Here is a 4,471-nt window from a genome sequence, read left to right on the forward strand (position 1 = left end):
TGGATAGGTATCGATGAAATATATATATAAAAATATTTAAATGTCTGAATATCAATTCTGCGTTTCCATGGCAACTGATTGAATCTTTCATAGGAAAATCACAATTTTTTCATTAAAATGACATATTTTGTCATTTTATCCATCTTTGGTATTGACTTTCCTTATAACTTTGTGTGAGACTTTGTAGTAGAATGGTATATAATGCAAAATAAACAAAAATCACAAAACAAACTAATGTTTATTTTATGTTTCGATGGAAACCAGTCAATTTTAAATAATATCATCATTTTTTACTTCTAAACCAGCGCAATGATGACATCTATTTTAATATGTTTTCCTGAAAGTACTTCATTATTAACTACTTTCAGAGAAGCTTTATAGTATTGAACATTTTCTAAAATTTATTAAAACAATTTGCAAACTTGCCACTGTCATTTATGAGCAGGGTTAATGTTAGACATTATGAAGTGTCAAACAATCAAATTAACTTCAGTGCAAATGAACTACCAATTCTTTATTATGATTTCTTTTAAAAAACAACATTTGTTTCATTATAAATGTTTTTTTATCTGCCATACAAATAACTACCGTTTTTTCCGCATTCAGCTGGTGATCATATAAAATTGGTTTAATTCACAATACGTGAGGAATAATTCAGATAAAATAATATTTTACAAATGAACTCAAAGTGATGTCAAATCTTTTGTAAGTAAATAGAGGGCTTTCTTAAATACAAATAGTATAAACAATAGATTACCACAATTCACTTTTTCACTCCATCATACTAGCTACCTTCAGTCTCAGATTCTGAGGAATCAATAGCTGGTGGCAAATCACTTCCATCAGACAAATAAACACTCCAATCACGTACACCAAATGTTTGTCTTGTTTCTCACGCACCACTCAAATACCATACAACAGCAGCTACATGCACACAGACACCAACTACACAACATCCAGCACGACATGTGTAGTACCATGACTACACATCAATTACAGAAAACCTTATCCACACTAAATATTTTCTGGCAGAAATATGTCTACTTTGAATTTTGATTCTGATCAAGTTTTGTATTTTATGAATAAATATGGAAGACTCCCCATCAATGTACTCCTGAATGTAGGAAGGAGAGAGTATAAGCTGGTATACCCCAAGGGTTCAACTTCGAAGTTGTTCTTCATTCAGTTAAGGAAATATGATGTCACTCTCCTCAATTGCAACCTAACTGGCCGACCTTCTTTCCAAATGATTTGTTTTCACATATTCCTTTAAGGTGTTGACCTACAACATACGATTGTCATAAATAATCTGAATACTGGTGAACAAAATTGTGGGAGGTGTATTGTGACCATTGCTGGTCATACTGTAACTTGATAGTCAGAAACACTTGTGACATAAATGAGGCGCCAATTTTCAACAAACAAAATGAATTCTTATATTATGTGTCCACTTATCGGTTTAAAATATAATGTAACTTGATATAAAATCAGTAAATCCACCAACAGTTATCAAATTATTACCTCAGAAGCTCTTTGGAGCATATCTTGAGCTAGTCCTTCATCCTGCTCTGTATTCAATGGACTGCTCAGTGGTGGAAAATACTTATTTAAAATTGCACAAAAAATTTTGACATAGACTCCAATAAATGGAACCTAGCTGGTTGGAATAACACGATCAAGGTATTTGAAGTTCTTAATCCTGGCATTGGCTTATTCAACTACCCATCTGATCTGAAATATAAAATGACAGAATAATGCTTATAAATATTTTAATGAGATATGTTATTTAATATATAAGATATCTTGTAACTTTAAAAGTTAATCATATAAACTATATAAAAAATTATGTAAACAAATTTCATAAGATACTTTATAAAGTATATAAGATAACTTATACATGTATATTTTATAAGATATATAATAAAATGTATAATATATGTTAACTCCTTATTAAGATATCTCATAAAGTTTTTAAGATATCCGATATATTCTATAAGATAACTTAGAAAACAATGGGAGGTGTTTGCCAAATGATATATCTACAAATTTGATAAATATAAATAAGGCATGCCATGTTAAATTTCAAAGAAAAAATAATGCTGATCTATATTTGTTGATGTACACTTACTCCATTGAAAAAAAACCTTCAAAATCTTTTATTTTAATGTCAAACACCCCAGAGTATAATGCTGCAGTAAAAAAATGGCTTAAATTTTTATTCCATTTAGTGCTGTCACAATGGATACTTTTGACAAATATACAGGGCTTGTCATCATAATGAAAATAAGAATGTGTAGCCAAACTGCTGTATATTTGACTTTGCCCAAGGATTAAAATTTTAGATGCCCAAGGAAAAAGCAGTTTCAAAGTCCTGTACTATAATACTATATCTTTGTTGGTATACAAATCTTGGAAAAAGAAACTGTTTAGGGTGTTAGTATTAGTCAACCACTTACCTTTGATTTGTATGCCAAGCCAAAGTGGACAAAAATGCCTATTTATTAATATTTATAAATAATTATAAATATAATTCATTTATGAATATATATAATTCAATTATCAATATTTATAATTCAATTATTAATATTTATAATTCAATTATAAATATTTATAATTAATTATAAATATTTATAAATCATTTATTGATATTTATAATTGAATTATAAATATTTCTGAATATGGCAATTATAAATATCTATAAATGAATTATAAATTAATGACTGAATAATATATATTTATAAATCAATAATATATATTTATAATTCAAACAAAAGTGGACAAAATGCCTATTTATAAGTATTTTATAAATAATTATAAATATTTACAATTCAATTGAATATTTATAAATGATTTAACAATATTAATAAATGAATTATAAATATTTATAAATATAAGACAATTATAAATATTTATAATTCATTTATAAATATTTATAAATAACATCACCATTATAAATAGTTATAAATGAATTATAAATATTAATAAATTGAATTACAAATATTTATAATTATTTATAAATATTTATAAATAGGCATTTTTGTCCACTTTGGCTTGCCATAGATTTGAGTGTGTAGAATAACATAAGATATGTAGTAATGTATCCATATGTATTTGCACTAGCTTGTGCTTGTTATACATTTGCATAAGAAGAAGTTTGTACGGAAATGTTAAAATATCAAAATCAACCCGGGAAGATAATTCGAGATCCGACAGTAAAATATGTTTTTCTCATTCTTGAATTTTGCTGCCACTACCAACAACTTGCTGTCATATATCTTAACCTACATTTATTTTTCATTGTATATGAATTAAAACATACTAAATGTATAGAGAATCTAGTAAATTTGACCAGTTTCGATGTTTGACTTTACTATCGATGTGGTCGTCTGCTGCCGCTTCCAAACATATTTCACCTATTCGGTTTACTACTTTATAGAAGGAATAAGAGTAACTGAGGTTTATGGATAGATGGTATACTTACATTTCTAATAAAGATTACATATTATTTTTCTGTACATGAACTGTAAGCGGTTTTGATGAAATCATAAACATCAACATTGTAAAGTTCGTAATCTGGCACGATGATGTCGCTTCGGTTTCCATGGCAAAATAAACAACGAAAACGCGGTCAGAACGGAATGTTCCGATTTGCGTAAACAAAACACCCTTCTGAAAAGTTAAACAACTTAACGATTTTAATAGAGCGCATTTCTCAAATCTTAGATTTTGAAGGTGGACGTAGATATATAAGCGACGATTTTATCATAAAAATACGAAGATGTTCGACAGCTGCACTGATACTACATTTTTCGTTTGAAGTAGGGAAATCGGTGAAAAAACTCACCAAACGATCATACCATCGATGAGACATAGCTATTTATTTCACTGAAGTGACAGAGAACTTTTTCTACAATATCATTTTGTTGAAAGACGACATTGAAAGTTTATTATAAGCAACAAATATTACTGTTGGGGGAATTTTGAATTTTCAAGAAATAGTTGGGCCGAATATCTTGAACAGTGAACCAACCCCTTATAAAATTTTGTTACAGATTCATTTACATCTGATAATAAAAACCGAACTCTAGTTTACTAGTTTACTACCCCGTGCAGGTCCGGGTGTCAAAAGAATAGGCCTGCAGCAGCGCTAAGCTTGTCGTAAAAGGCGACTAAATACTGCTCAGAAACCTAGCCGGGGGCTAGGCGCTCTGCAGAGGAGCAACTGGGGTGTGTGCCCCAGGTGGTGGAATGGGGTACCCCTGGCATGTTACATGCTGGGGTTGTCAGGCTATAATACGGAAAACCTGACCGCAAACCATAGTGGTGCACCGTGTTGGGAAAGATGCCATGCTCTTCGCACGTTAAAGAACCCTGCTGTGGTATTCGATAGGAATAGGAACCTTTGCGCTCCGCCACAGGAGGCTAAATTGCCCGACCTTACCCATCCCCCCTTTTTCTAGTGGCAATCAAA

At 30.3% G+C, this 4,471-nt stretch overlaps 1 pseudogene across 1 annotated transcript; it reads right to left on the reverse strand.

The window, feature by feature from the left end:
• Positions 1-499: 499 nt before the first annotated feature.
• LOC148598760 (uncharacterized) lies at positions 500-3,871 on the reverse strand (annotated as a pseudogene). The gene is made up of 3 exons (XR_015918354.1): positions 3,845-3,871; positions 1,522-1,731; positions 500-1,282 (listed from the first exon to the last, which is right to left on the reverse strand). The product of XR_015918354.1 is annotated as an uncharacterized LOC148598760 (transcript).
• Between the last annotated feature and the right edge of the window lie 600 nt (positions 3,872-4,471).

The sequence above is a fragment of the Perna viridis genome, chromosome 14 (assembly GCF_037379345.1).
Source record: "Perna viridis isolate PV_CMFRI_1.1 ecotype Kerala chromosome 14, ASM3737934v1, whole genome shotgun sequence".
In the NCBI taxonomy this organism is placed as follows: Eukaryota; Metazoa; Mollusca; class Bivalvia; order Mytilida; family Mytilidae; genus Perna; species Perna viridis.